The 15437-nt window shown below is 43.4% G+C and overlaps 1 protein-coding gene across 4 annotated transcripts in view; it reads right to left on the bottom strand.

The window, feature by feature from the left end:
* SHROOM1 (shroom family member 1) overlaps positions 1-11201 on the bottom strand; it is an 86343-nt gene extending 75142 nt beyond the window's left edge. For 2 of the 4 annotated variants that reach the window (XM_019478562.2, XM_006263404.4), the window contains exon 1: positions 557-775. The gene's annotated coding sequence lies outside the window, so the exon portion shown is untranslated. Of the gene's footprint in view, positions 1-556; positions 777-11114 lie in introns of those variants that run through there. The other 2 variants (XM_019478564.2, XM_019478565.2) reach the window with 2 other exon arrangements.
* Positions 11202-15437: the final 4236 nt, after the last annotated feature.

Here is a 15437-nt window from a genome sequence, read left to right as displayed (position 1 = left end):
AAATATAATGACATTAGATAAGGTCATATTTTAAAACCTTCCCTGCTGTAATACTGTTTGCTAACATTTGCAGTAGTGTTATATTGTTTAATATCATAAAACTGATTAAAAACAAAATGTTCAGGAAACCAAGAAAAAAAAATATTTGTGTGCGTCTCAGTTATAGTGTTCAAAACAGCAGATAAGAGCTACATTATTTCTGCACCATTAACTTGTTGTAGTAATCCAAATACAATAGATAAGCTGAAAATGTAGCGTTGCAAATTTCCCAGACATTGTAAAGGAACATTGAACTTTTAATTATTTCATTGCATAGATGCTCTTCCCTTGCCTCCCCCAACATTCCTAAATTCATCTACTTCTGTAAATCTCCATTCACCTTCTCAAAGGCAAAATTACCTCCAGATGGGCACACACATTTACAGTAATTAGAACCAATCAGTGTAATTTATGTAACATAGATCATCATCATGAATATTCAGCCAGTCACCAACTTTGTCAACAATGACTGCAAAGATAAAAAACAGGAGCCCCCATTACAAACAAACATAATTACCTGCATCCCACTATTAGATGTAGTGTCCTTCTAATGTGCTTCCAAAGCCAGTTGTTTAAAAGCGATTATCTTTGCCTAACTAATGCACACAATGCCCTTTCTCCTGCAGTGGCAGAGTGTAGCAATGTCTTGCCATTATTCCTTCATACAGACACAGGCAGGCTAAAAGAAACATTTCCCCTAGTCTCAGAGGCAGACTAAACTCTTTCAGTTTCTACAGTTCCCCTGGCTACTTTTTGACCATAAAGGTAACTGGAAGAGCTGCCCATCCAATCGGATGAAGGTAGGTGGGGTTAAAATAATGAACCTGAAACTCTGGCGTCACAGTGGAAGTATTTCAACATGACCTAGATCTCCTTATGCAAAAGGAGGGAAAAAAAGACCCGCCAACTCTGGGCAAAAGAATAATAGGCAATTTATGCCACTGATTTCAGTTCTAGTCGAGGCTCGGTTGGTAGCTAAACTCTTTAAGGCAGAGAAACAGCATGTAGGACTGTCATTCATAACACCTTCACTCCACAAGAAAGAGAAAGCCTCATATGATTTCTTTTTCCTGTACTTCAATATGGAGAGATGGATGCAGACCAAGAGAGTCCCAGACCTGAACACCCTTGACAGTAGCAATACTGGATCAGAACTGGGGACCAACTGGGGACCCCCAGCATCTTTAGGCATTGTTTTCTTTACAGAATACAGCCTGATTTTGCATCTTGTTGCAGAGCCTGCTTTCCCTTTGCAATATAGTCAGTTAAGGCTTAAAACAGAGAGAACCCCAGAATCCACAAGTTATTGATCTGCTGAATTGCATCCTTTAAAGTGGAAACACCTATTATCTTTTAGGCTAAGTACAGACAGTCAAAAAGCCTGAGGCTGAATCAGTTCAGTCTTTGGATGTTAGTCTAAGCTGCAGAGATTGAACCAGCAATAAGTGAACAGACACTCACTTTTGAATCAGGAAATGCAGGCACATGCTTTCAGTGGCTCAAGCCAGAAACTGGGAGGTGCTAGAGCATCTCCCAGTTGGCCAGCTCCAAGGCTTTTCTCCCCTCCCTGCTCAACCGAAGTGGCTGTGGCCAAGTCCCAGCCCAGAGCTAGCTGGAGGGTCTGCCTGGGTGGGGGTGGAGGGGGGGCAGCAACTGCCAGGCAGAGGAGGGGGTGGCTAGGGAAAAAGTAGTGGCATTGAATTCATAAAAGCTTGAAAAAGAATAGTCCTTTCTCTGAAGTGAGTATATATTAAACAGAAGGAAACAACCCTGAGGAGTCCTATTGGCTGTGATCATGGACTACAAATCCCAAAGGCACCTGGAAGCAGGAAGAGGAAGCAATGAGCAACCCTCAGAGTCCTGCTGCTGTGGGTCTGGATTGCAAATCCCAGATACCTCAGGGGCAGCAGGAAGAGGAAGTAAATGCATAGCCTATACTGGGATGCGGGGGATACTCTGATTTAACCTGAACCAGGAAGGGGTCTGTGACTGAAGTTTCATAAACCAGTTTGATCTAAATCAGTTAAGTCTGATACTACATTCAGCTAGGTTTATCTTAAACCAGTTTCAGCCAATTTGAAACTGGGTTATGTGCACTGAGCTTCTGTTACAGGTTTAAATCAATTTTTGAAGACTTAAACTAGTTTATGTTCAATTTCTGTCCCTAGCCCTAAAGTTAGCTAGCAATGATGCTATGGCAACTTTCCTGCACTGATTGATTTCACTGACTGTTTTCATTACTCTCACAGACTGCAGTTGTACCACAAAGCCAATGGCAGAATCACTATTATAATTATAATGTCAGAGTTTGCAGATGACACCAAGTTATGGGGTAGGGGTGACTGGTGCCTCCTGAGTCTTGGGGGCACGATTGCAGACTGGAAACTGCAGACCGGAAGTGGCCGGCCCGCTGAACTGCGAACAACCAGCTGGAACACAGGTAAAGCTACCCTCACCCCCCTGGGCAGGGAGGTGGGCCCAAACCATTGCTGCCTCTCCGCCCAGCTCTTTTGGGCCACAGTTTGCCATCCTGAGCGGTGCCGAGTGAGGGGCCAATCTCAGGGCCCCCCCATTCCCCCCTACCAGTCGCCTGTGTTATGGGGGAGTGTGGTCATGCTGGAGGATAGGCTGAGGATAGAGGCTGACCTGGACAGGCTGGTAAGGTGGGCAAATTAAAACCTGATGATGTTTGACACTGAGAAATATAAAGTGCTCCATGTGGGGAGAAATAATCCGCAACATACTTATAGACTCAGCAGTACTACACTGGCTAGCACCACAACTGAAAGAGACCTAGGGGTCATGATCAACCACAGAATGAACATGAGCTACCAGTGCAATGCTATAGCTGGTAGAGCGAACAATACACTGGCATGCATCAACTGATGCATCTCAAGCAAGACCAAGGATGTCATCCTCCCACTCTACACAGCATTGGTGAGGCCACAGCTGGAGTACTGCATTTAGTTCTGGGCGCTGCACTTCAAAAAGGATGTGGAGAAGCTTAAAAGAGTCCAAAAGGAAGGCCACACAAATAATTAGAGATCTGGAGAACAGACCATATGAGGAGAGGCTAAAAGACATGGGACTGTTCAGCCTGATGAAGAGAAGGCTTAGGGAGAACTTGGTGGCAGCCTATAAGTATATAATATGTGAACATCAGGGGCTGGCACAGCAACTGTTCACCAAGGCACCTGTGACAGGGGGATGACTTGCAGCTGCCCACCTGTCAAATCATTGGTCTGCCCACCTGTCTAAGGCAGTCCGCCCATCTGCCTTGTCTGCCCTGCCTTTGATGTAATTAATTAGAGTGGTTGCTCCTCAAGGGAGCGATCCTCAATGCAAAAGCTAATTCTACTCCATCTCGGAGGATAGGCAGCAAGAGGGCACAGCAGCCCCCCTGGCTCTCCAGGGATATAGCAGACCTCCTGAGGCTAAAAAGAAAGGCCTACAAAAGGATGGAGGATGGGATTCACCACCAAGGATGAATATTCTGCACTGGTCTGGTCCTGCAGGAAACAAACCAGGAAAGCCAAGGCTGCAACTGAACTCCAACTAGCTTCGAGTATCAAAGACAATAAAGAGTCCTTTTTCAGATATGTGCGGAGCTGGAGGAAAAGCAAGGGCAACATTGGACCCCTGCTGAACCAGATGGGACAACTAACGACACCCAGGAAAAAGCCAACCTATTAAATGGGTACTTTGCGTCAGTCTTTCATCAGTCCCATGGGACGCCCATGCCCACTATTGGACAGGGAGGTCTGGGTGAGGGAGATCCCCTGCCCTTCATTAATGCTGACCTTGTGAAGGAACACCTTGAGAGGCTGGATATCTTCAAGTCAGCTGGCCTTGACAATCTACACCCCAGGGTACTCAAAGAGCTGGCGAGCATCATAGCCCAGCCCCCAGCATGGATCTTTGAGAACTCCTGGTGCTCTGGTGAACTGCCCAAAGACTGGAAGAAGGCCAGCGTGGCGCCCATCTTCAAGAAAGGGAGGAAAGTAGATCCAGCAAACTACAGACCCATCAGCCTGACCTCTATCCCGGGGAAGGTCTTGGAAAAGTTTATTAAAGAGGCCATCTGTAATGGACTGGCTGACGCCAACATCCTGAGGGATAGCCAGCATGGGTTTGTTGCGGGTAGGTCTTGCTTGACCAATCTCATTTCCTTTTACGACCAAGTGACCTATCACCTGGACAAGGGAGAAGAGATTGATGTCATATATCTTGACTTCAAAAAAGCCTTTGATCTGGTATCCCATGATCACCTTTTGGTGAAACTGGCCAATTGTGGCCTTGGGTCCACCACGATCCACTGGCTGGGAAATTGGTTCCGTGGTCGGACCCAGAGGGTAGTATTTGATGGAAGTCAATCATCATGGTGCCCTGTGACCAGTGGGGTCCCCCAAGTCTCTGTCCTTGGACCCATACTGTTCAACATCTTCATTAGTGATGTGGACATTGGAGTCAGAAGCAGACTAGCCAAACTTTGGGGCAAAGCATCCACACCTGAAGACTGGAGGGCGATCCAGGCTGACCTGAAGAGGCTCAGCAAATGGGCAGACGAAAACCTGATAGTGTTTAACACTGAAAAATGCAAGGTTCTCCACCTTGGGAAGAAAAACCTGCAGCATCCTTATAGGCTTGGCAGTGCTATACTGGCTAGCACTACGGAAGAAAGAGACTTGGGGGGTCGTCATTGACCACAAGATGAACATGAGCCTTCAGTGTGATGCTGTGGCTAGTAAAGCGACCAAAACGCTGACTTGCATCCATAGATGCTTCTCAAGCAAGTCCCGAGACGTCCTTCTTCCCTTGTACTCGGCCTTGGTGAGGCCGCAGCTGGAGTACTGCATCCAGTTTTGGGCCCCACAATTCAAAAAGGATGTGGAGAAGCTTGAGAGAGTCCAGAGAAGAGCCACGCGCATGATCAGAGGTCAGGAAAACAGACCTTGCAACGACAGGCTGAGAGCTATGGGGCTCTTTAGCCTGGAAAAGCACAGGCTCAGGGGTGATCTGATGGCCACCTAAGTTTATCAGGGGTGACCACCAGTATCTGGGGGAACATTTGTTCACCACAGCGCCCCAAGGGATGACGATGTCAAATAGTTATAAACTACTGCAAAACCGTTTCAGGCTGGACATAAGAAAGAATTTCTTTACTGTCCGTGCCCCCAAGGTCTGGAATAGCTTGCCATCAGAGGTGGTTCAAGCACCTACATTGAACACCTTCAAGAGAAAATTGGATGCTTATCTTGCTGGGATCCTATGACCCCAGCTGACTTCCTGCCCTTCGGGTGGGGGTCTGGACTCGATGATCTTCCAAGGTCTCTTCCAGCCCTAATGTCTATGAAATCTTTGAGATGTTGTTTACAAGGCAGGAGGCTGCCCATTTACTGCCCGATGCCCAGGGCGTAATACACAGCTCTATACCATCCCTACACCATGTCCCATGCCTCACAGATGGCATCACTATGTGGCTTCAGCTCCAGACTGGCCCTCATTCTATGCCTGCCTGGCATTCAGACCCCCACCTGGATCCCTCCTACCCAGGTGATCTACTCCGCCCTCATACTGGGCAGCAAAACTCCCCAAGTCCTTTTTACCTCGTGGCTGTGGTCCCCTCTGGGACCTTTGGCCTCACTGACCCTGGCCTCACCTCTAGGCCAATCAGGACTCCCAGCCTCTAGCCCTGGCCATCCCCCATGGTGGGCACTCTGGCCCTTCGCCCGGTCTAGTCCTGGCCCCAGCATGGACCAGCGAGGTTATTTAGGGGACGTACAGAACCGCTTGCCCTCACACTCCTAAACAGGTCCGCTTTCTCGGGCCCCTAACATCTCTGGCTCTCTACTCAGGCTGACCTATGCGCAGTCCTTTGGGCCCCCTCATACATATCCTACTCTGCACAGCCCAATCAATCACTTACAGGTCCCCTCATGGATGACTGGTGCCTTCCGAGCCTGGGGGAGCACCAGATCACTGACCAAGAGGGAGGTCCCCCCCCCTGCAGCCAATCACTGGCAGGGCAGGGGGCAGTAGCCAACTGCTGAGCCAGTGGCAAAACCAGAAGTGTGCTTCCACTGGCACTTCCCATTTTGCAGCTGGCACTTCAAAGGGGTTCATGGCTGATCTCGGGGGCTGTATGGATCACCAATGGGGGCTACTACACTGTTTCTACACTGGGGCTCTTATACCCCTCTCTTGACCTCACCTACCCTACCAATGTCTTTCAGGAGAAGAGTTCCTGCTCAACCAGTGTAGCCATTTTCAAACCACAGTATCTCAGGAACCTGAATAATTTAGGGATTAGTACTGTGCTAAAATGCCCTTCAGTTCTAATATCATGGTTCAAATTCAAGAACTATGAATGGTTCTGTGCTTATTGTATGTGGTTGGCTCAATGAAATTTGGTGGCTTCAATATACTTCTTAATCAACTTACATGACACACTCCGCTGCCAGAAGTGAGACACGTCAGCAACAGCAATCCTTTGATTCAAGGATGATCTCTACCACGGCTCATTATTGGGTCTTGAGGCAACTAAGAGACTAATCATTGAGCCACAGATCTGTCCACAGAAAATCACAAGTCTTTCTGTAGGAAAGAGTAGGCCATAGGTTGGGATTTCTCTCCACTAGAGACTAAATTTTTCACTTCTTCCCTAAAGATGGGCCCTTCAGATTAGAGTGAAGCCCTCAGCAACGGTGGTCTTGGGGGAGCCTGGCATTGTGTAGCTGTGCTTACATTAGCTGGTGTGCTATAAGGTGCAGCTTTAGCTACTGTGACCCATCAAAGCTCTCTCAGTAAGGGTGACCTGTAGTGGTTTTTATTTTCTAAGACCCTTCAGACAGGATCCCAAACAGGGAAAGAACTGATTTGGGGCTGGGAAAACAAAGGGAAAATTAATGCGTGGAAAATCCTGTCCCTTGAAAACAAGCACATGGATAAGATGTAAAATTTTGAAAAGGGAAAGAGAAAAAACAATCCAATACGCAAAATCACAATCAAGAGCAAATTCTAAAAACTGGATTTTGTCATGGAAACACCCACAGACTAACAACAGTATTAATCAAAAGGAAGACAGCTTGGGTACAACAGAAAGCGGCATGGAGGATTGAAACAAATTTTAGAATAAAAAACAACTTTCATATCTGTGTGTAAGATCTGTTGAAATGTATAACAATGATCTACACAGTCCGTCCATGTTAAACTTCTGGTCCCAATCAAGCAATGCACCAATTTGTTTAATATTAGACCCAACTTTTATATGGGGAATAGACCTGATACTCAGTTCTTTCCATCTCTAACTTCGGTGATAGAAAGGGCTTTACAAGTATTGATCAATCCTCTCAATATCTGCAAATATTATGGGGGACAGTGGTTAAGAGCTCAAGCCCAAGGAGCTCAAGGAGATTAAGGTATTGTGACTCTGACCATCGCAGCACATGGCATTTAAACTCCAGTCTCCTCGTGGAAATCCAGAGTCCTGAATGAGGCACATCAGCATGGCACAACAGCCAGTATGCTGAGCTTGGAGCCTCCTAAGGCAGCCATAAGGAAATGCTAGAGTCAAGTGCCTAAGCCAAGGTCTCTGAGATGCAGGGAAAAGTTTATGTTAGATCAGGATTCACCCCCCAACTCTATTTCATGGATTTAGGCACCTTATTCATCCTTTCCAATGATAGGCCAAGAATCACTCCTTTCTTTTAAGTCAAAGTGGAAGGAGAGGAAGGGGACTCCATTTTACAAAACAGTTCAGTGGTTAAAGCACTTGCCCAAGAAGTGGGAGATGTAGGTCCTATGCTCTCTTCAGCTTGATTAGATTTAAATGCATCCTGCTGCTTTTTTGGACTGTCCCTTGAGCACCTAGATAGATTATTTTGGAGTTGGGCAGGTGCTGTCCACTGTCCTGGACAAAGCTGCGCTAATTTGTAAAGTTGGACCAGAGTGAGAGGCAGTAATTGGAAGGATGGCTTTTCAACCCAGTGACGAAGGCACTCACCTGAAGAGGGGAGACCCAGGTTCTGACCCTTTTCCACTTGCATTAAATTGTCCTTGGATAAAATGCACAGGCAACCTTTGGGGATAGGGGCAGAGGAAACAAGGGTTAAGGACTGTCCCAAGGCACTGATTTTAGACTTTTAAATCCTTTTGTGGATTGGGGACTAAATGACTTGCCTAAGGTCTCCCAGGAAACCAGTAACAGAGCAGAAACAGAACCAGGAATCCAGACTCCTAGTCATACATTTTCCGGGAAAACAAAGAAGGTTGTTTACTAAAATAGCAGAATTGCACTGGATATGCACAAGTGAAGACTTGTGTTATCTGAGAGGAAACAAACAGACGTGGAACAAATGCATCATAGAACCAATTTCCAGCAGTAGATAAAGATCATCTGAGTAGATTCAAAGCCCTATTTTGTGGAACCTGATGGTCCTACTTATTGCTTTTGCCACTCTTACATGTATGCATATGATTGCAATAGCTACATAAGAGAGTTGCTTTTCTTTTTGTGAAGGTCTCCAAGAGAAATACTTCTGACTTGTGACAGGTTAAAAATATACTTACTTTGTTCAGGACAATACAAACAATGAAGGAAAGGGATGCTAAGAACCATCAATGTGCAGTGTAAAATGCTGGATCTTTCGGTGGTGTCCAGTGGGAAGCAGAATAAAATCCTAGCTCAGTAGCAGAACCTGGCATGAATCATTCACCAGTAACTGTGTATAAAGAGAGAGCGAGTAACATTCTAAACAATTTGAATGGACACAACTTTCTCTACCTTGCACACCTAATCCATCAGGGTTACTGGGTGTCTTGATTAATAACATTCACTGCTTAAGAGCAAGCACATCCAATGTGAACAGACATCTTAAAGTAATCACCAAACACTAGGTTTTATACACCATGCTACATTTTTATGGACCATTCTCTATTTCTGTTGCTCCAAAGTCCAGACATGAATACAGAAAGATACTGTAGCATTCCAGAAAGATCCCAATGGGAGCGGGCTTACCTGTTCTCAGTGCAGTTAAGACTTGAAACAGGAAAAGTTGGTACATGCAACTTTTACAATATACATCTCGCTTCACTAAGTTTTAGTGAGCTCATGTTAAGGAACTAGCATAATGTACTGATGCCAACTCAGTTAGTGAACTACAAATGAATAACCTGATCACAGACTGAATGACCAATGTTATTAGTAAATATGCACCAAATTGTTCACTCTAGCTGGCTGGTTTAAACCAGTGGAGAGATTCATAGTGGCTGCAAATTATTATTATTTGATGATGGCTGTTCAGTGGTCTGTCTATATGAAATGAGTTTGTGATCTGATTCCAGTCCCTAGTGGACAAATGTCCTGTCACCATTAATTTTCTGTCTTTTCTAATAAGTTAATGGGCAGGGAAATGTAATTTCTGGACCTTCTAAGACTCATAGGCACCTGGAAATGAGGGCGATATGCAATCTGGATAGAACTTAAAACATAATGGTCCCTCCAGGACAGGGTGTTTCAGAAAGCCTGCACAGATGCAGTGCACATTGTATAGCTAGAACAACTATTCTCTGGAGCCAGAAACTCTGTTACTGTTCTCAATTTTTAATAAATATCTGATTCCTAACCCTGACAAAGATACTAGAGTTTCATGGGATTGTGGCTCCAGGAGCCCTGTGGAGCAAATGAAATGGCACTGCAGGCTAGATCTTTCACCCTTCCCCCACACTACTTTACAATTGTAGTACCACACGTTCTTGCCTGATTACAATGGATTTGAAGAGATAAGTAATGTGTAACTGAGTTGTGAATTATCTTTCATATTGAAGTGCTCCAAAAAAGCTCTTCAGAAGCATGTATCCCCACTGATGTAAAAATGATGAGGCTTGGCACAAGTCACTTACATCCACACTGCCTCCAATGGTCTAGTATTCAAAAACAAAGCAGACTCTACTTTTCAATGACTGAGTAGAACTGTTAAACAGCTATTTACTAATGATATGTTTTTACAAGCACAGGAAGTAAAACTCTTCCCATGCTACCACTTGTAAAGTCACTAAACACAATGACTGAATCAAGAAAAAGGAATGATTATTTTGTCAAGGGCATTTTCTAATTCTAGTTTCTACAAAGTGTCCATGAGGCCATTCACCATCCAGGTTAGTCTGTTGGGCTGTACAATGGAATAGGAAGCAGGAACTCTGGAGTTTAATCCCAGCTTTGCACTAACTTGCCATGACTTCTAGAAAGTCATTTTCCCCCCTGTGCACCACAGATTTGGCATCAGTAAAGCCTGGAATTATATTTTTACCAAACTCTTTTGTATGTTGGTTAACATTTCTAGATAGTGCTGTATGTAGACAGTAGATCAGTGGCATGGTTAGGATGGAGTTAGACAAGCTTTCGAATGAAAGACATTTTTCATCAAGTCTGACCAAAAAAGCCAAATACAGCATGCAGTTGGTCCAAGAAATCCTTTCCTTTAAGTGTCTACAAATCTAACTTCTACACCTCTTTGGAGCTGTACAAATGTTAACTGAAGCATAAAGGGTGTGCAAACCCAAAAGGTGTTGGCATGTTCTGGTCAGATCTGAATAAAAAATGGCTTGCATTCAAAAGTTTGTCTAACTCTAATTCCAACAATACAGTTGGTCCAATAAATTATATCACCCCAAAAAATCTTTGCCTCTCATGTAATTTCTGGGCTATCATAACTACATCACTCTTACACAACCATATACACTTAGAGACATGCAAACAATGTGCTGTAACAAATCCAAGAGGTATCGCCATCAGTCCACAGACCTTTATCCCACACAGGATGCAATGGCCTGTCACAAGTAAAAATGTAAAAGGTAAAAATCAATTTGTTTTCAATAAGTCTAAATAGAAGAGGTGAAAAGACTCATGGTTCACATAGATTCTGTTGCTTTAAGCAGATATACATACACTGGAAGAATATACACCAACTAGGAACAAAAAGTAAGTTCAACTACTACCCACTTCATTAACATTTGGAAAGTCTGTTAGACACCAGCACATACAGTTCTTTTAAGGTGTTGAGCGAAGGATACTGTACCTTAGTTTAGCAAGCAGAGCAGGAAACTGAGAATCAAAACCTCCTTTTTTATTCTCAGCTCTGATGTTGAAGGAGCCAAGTATCCTCTTCATGACTCAGTTTATTCAGCTGTAAAATGAAAATAATATTGCTACCCAATTCAAATTGGTTAAATAATAATTCTGCATCATACCTGATGATGTCATCTGCTAGAAATTATCTTTATGGAAGTTCAACAATACTGTTTAGTACATTAAAGAAATTTTCCTGTCTTCTCTATAGCAAAGAATCGCAAACAGCTTTTGAAGAGAAATCATTACAGAAATTGGAGTTGGAAAAAACATAAGTCATTCAGTTCATCTTCCCCAGATACTGAAAGGAGCTAAAAGGGAACACCAAGGAATCTGAGGTTGTTGCATGCAAAGAGATAGAAGAAACAATCTTCCACAAAATGAAGGAAAAGCAACAATGGCACCCCAGGATATTAACAAGAGGCCCTAGAAAAGGCAAGGAATGGGGTTGTGATGATCTGCACTTCACCCGTAAGCTGTCATTACTGGTATTAAGACTGACCCCTCTGACCTCACTTTTCTTGTTTAATGACTCCATATATCTGGCATAGCACCTTGTGGCTAATATTTCAGTGGACATAAATTGTCTGCCATAAAATCATGATAAGCAGCATCAAAAAGCAACACACATTTTGTACCCGAGAGACTCAACTGTAAAAATAAGTATCTCCCTTTTATATTAATTGTCTGCCTAACCTAAGTGAGCCTGCCTAATGAAATGCCCCTTATATTGAGGCAGGACCAGGGAGGAATGCGATTGTGATACCAGCAAGGGCTCCTCACAAGTTTCTGCTGCAATGCGACTTCTCTGCGACTTTGTCTGTCCCTGAGACGAGCAGCAGAAAGTTACAACTCTTGAACTGTGCGTTATTTTAAGTGGTTCTAAACCTGGTAACAGTGGAAAGGACACCATGTTCCTCTGACTACAGGAGTATACCATTATTTTTGCCCACCCTGTATTTACTCATCACGGTAAATAAAATTTTCCACCAGACAGCAGTTTTACTTGAGGCGCAGTTGTGTCCACAGAGGGGACAGAAGGTACTCTTAACTCCTGCTGTGCAAGTTAGACGTATCCCTAGCAATACCATGAACATGTACAGTGACTTCCCTGGGGATACTGCTTTCCTTCCCGCAGAGCTCACTGGCAGAGGTAAGGTTTCACGTAGCTCTTCCAGGTATTTAGACAACCACAGAACCTTAGTGCTTTGTAATTGTTAATGCATTTTTCCTTGCAACACCCCTCTGAAGGAAGCGGGGCATCAGTATTTCCCAGTCTCCACCGCTGCTCAGTCTGGGAGCCAGCCTCCATCACTTTCTTGTTAGGTTTTCAAACTAGCACCCTCATGTGTTCTTGATGTTGCCCCTTTTGCTTTAGAGATCTCCCAGGAGCACCCACAAAGTTACCACGTAATCCTTCAAGTCCCTCCTGACAGTTTACTCTTTTGTAAGCAAAAAGGAGAGAAAGGTAGAGTGACAATAGGCTAAGGCCACTGCCCATCATGCTGATGAATGCCACCGCATTGATTCCTTGTCCTCCTCTGTCTGTCTCCATCTGGGACCCATCTCCTACTTTCAGAGTCTGCTGTTTGAGGCAGGGGTAATTGTTTTGTTCTGCATTCGTACAGTGCCTGGAATAAATGAGTTCTGACTAATGACTAAGGGGCCCTACGCCCTGTGGTAATACAAATAACAATTAACTGAACTGAGGTGAGGCTGAGGCACTGAGAAAACACTGACATACTTGAAGTCACAAGAGAAGTCTGAGGGAAAGCAAGGAATTGAGTCCAGGTTAGTATCTTAACCACGGGATCACCTTTCCTCTACCTGGATGCAAGGTCCAGTTAGCTCAGCTTGCAAGACTGGTGCCTAACACCTTTCTGCAGCAACAAGAAGTTTCCTGGGCCGTCATCAATCAAGCCTAGCCCTGCCTAATTAGAAACATCTCATGAGTTCAGAGCCCAAGATAGCTGAGCTGCCAACTATTTTAGAGACAGTTTGGTTTACTTTTTTATCCTCCTTTACGTGCTCTCCTGATTTCCTCTGATGCAATAACAACTTAGGATTCTATTCATCCAAAGGAAAAAGTTCCTGTTGCTGCAGGTGACTTATGGAAATTCGGGATTGCAAGAAGGGAGTTCAAAGCTATCATGCAGTTCCACAATATTTGACCAGAGGACTTGCTGGGCTTCATTCCTGCAGATTCCATAGCAGAATACCAGCACTGGTCCTCCACGAGATCATTATGAAGATAAGAGGATTCAAAATCTCATCTGCTGTGTCCATGTATTGCAGTACAAATAGCACATAAGATTAGGCACCTTTTGGAGATCCCCAGGTGGTATAACAACATAGCTAAGCAGAGACTGGAAAATGGGTCTCAAAACTCCTGACTGTGGCTAGCTTAACTCAGACTGTTAATGTTATAGTCAAAGTAATAATTACATGGCTACCAAAGAGATCATGTGTGTTATTTTTTTAACTTCATAGCAACTACAAGGATAGAACTCAAATCCCTTCTTGTGGAAGCACAGGTCCCTCCCACCTGGGCTAAAAACGGAAAATCTCCATTATGCATCAGCATTATAGGGTTTAAATAGTTCTGATGGTTGTAAGAGGACAATGGTGCATGCAGGCACAAACACTCCTTTGTTACAGTAATTTGTTTTACTTTATGATGATTGCAGTAACAATGAGCTGTTACAACTTACAACCATATTACTTCAGAAATTGCTACTCTCTATATGCACAGCAGCAATATAAGTAAGCTGCATGTGGCTATGCAGTTTGGTAAGATTCTTTAGACAATATTAATGGACTGCAGAAAACACTTGACACTTCTTGTGTTTCAAAGTCCACTGAATCAGCTCAGTGAGCTAGAATTAAAACCTCTATCATGGCATAATGTCTGTATCTGTGACTAATGCTGTTGCCGTCTTGTGAAAACAAAATGCACTTCAGTAACTAACTACAGGGCAAAGTCACATATTCCTCATCTGTTTTATATGAATTTTAAAATTATGAGCATTACTAGCAATTGAGCAGCAGTTGGTGTACTTTGTGTGAAAAATGAGAATGCATAGCTCCTATCAGGAAAATCTTAAATTTAAGAATAAACAGAACAAACATTTAGAATAACAATCTACATAGTTGGTTCAATAAAAGATATCACCCTAAGAAATCCTTACCTCTCACATAACTTCTAGATTATGCAACTACAACACCACACTTACACTAACTTTGAATAATTAATCTATATAGGATCAGGTAACGGACTAATAGCAGTATGGATTTTAGGGGACATTATCATAAGGGGACAGTATAGCTCACATTTGGTGTTTTAATAAAAGTAAAGCTCGAATATGACAAATGCTTATGCACGTGAACTATTCCACTCTCACTTCAGTGGGACTACTTCTAAAGTCATATAATGCATAGCTACACATGGGAAGCCTCCTAGGTCCAAAAGTGTGTGTCAAGGTTTATTTCCTCTTTTTTGCACACATTCCCTTATGTTTATATTCCAGCTTCGCATTTTGTATCTAATGCATATTTCAGCATTGTACTACTGCACTAAAGCCAGAAATTGAAAATGGCTAAACCAACTAAAACAGAAAGGAAGCTTGATAATCTACTACAGTGGTTCTCAACCTTTTAAAACTCAAAAGCACCCCTTGGAAACTGCCACTTTTTAGCTCTTATTTTTTACTATGGAAAAATAATAGAGCAACTCTTCTGAGGCAAAGAACTTAGAAGGATCACAAGTCAGAATGTTTTTGGCATTGTGGATTTCTAGTTGAAACATCTGGGTTTATCTTGTGAATTGTGTAGGTGTTTGCACAGCTAACAGTGCTAATATTGCATGGCACCCTGCAGCACCCCTAAAAGGATCTCATGGCATCTCAGGGTGCTGCAACACCCTGGTTCAGAAATACTGGTCTATTATCATTGCCTAGGATGACACACAAAACACTTAGACAAGAAACACAAAATGCCAAAAAAGAAAGTTAAGTAAATCTTACTAATTTTTTTCAGCTTTAATAATCTAAGACCCACTGACTTCAGTGGAACTACACCCGATAACAAGAACTATATTTAGTCAAAATAGACATGAGCGACTCAGACTTAAATATATATTTGGTTTTTAGCTCAAGAATCTCTCTACCACAGAGGCTTAGGAAGAAGCATATTTCTCCTTTAAAAAAAAATCTTCTTGCTCTGTTAAAACTACTGCTGTAGAACCCATAAATTCTACTCATTTCCTTTTTCTTTG

Source organism: Alligator mississippiensis, chromosome 9, assembly GCF_030867095.1.
Source record: "Alligator mississippiensis isolate rAllMis1 chromosome 9, rAllMis1, whole genome shotgun sequence".
Lineage (NCBI taxonomy): Eukaryota > Metazoa > Chordata > Crocodylia > Alligatoridae > Alligator > Alligator mississippiensis.
The sequence above is the reverse complement of the archived record's forward strand: the minus strand, read 5'-3'. Positions and strand labels throughout refer to the sequence as shown.